Here is a 551-nt window from a genome sequence, read left to right on the forward strand (position 1 = left end):
ATGTCTATTTGATAGATGGCTTAAAATATAGCCTGATAAGTGTGTCACAACTGTGTGACAGAGGTAACCTTGTGGCTTTCACTTCCACAAAATGTTTTGTTATTAGCCTTATTACTGACAAAATTGTTTTGCAGGGAAGGAGAGTTAACAATATTTACACTGTAGATCTGTCAACTCTCTCTGAAAATGAACTAACTTGCTTGAGTGTGTTAATTAATGATCCCCTCCTTTGGCACAAAAGACTTGGCCATGCCAGTCTAAATCAATTGAACAAATTAGTCTCCAAGGACTTGGTGATAGGGTTACCTAATATCAAGTTCAAGGAAGACAAAGTTTGTGAGGCATGTGAAAGGGGGAAGCAGGTAAGGTCATCCTTCAAACCTAAGAAAATGGTAAGTACGTCCAAGACGTTGGAACTGGTTCATATGGATCTTTGTGGTCCAATGAGAACCATGAGCAGAGGTGGTAAAAGATATGTAAACGTGGTCTGTTGTAGTGTAGTATTCTTAGTATTACCGGTTACGATAACTTCTAAAGATGAAGCATTTGAA

The sequence above is a fragment of the Nicotiana attenuata genome, chromosome 8 (genome assembly GCF_001879085.1).
Source record: "Nicotiana attenuata strain UT chromosome 8, NIATTr2, whole genome shotgun sequence".
Classification (NCBI taxonomy): Eukaryota; Viridiplantae; Streptophyta; class Magnoliopsida; order Solanales; family Solanaceae; genus Nicotiana; species Nicotiana attenuata.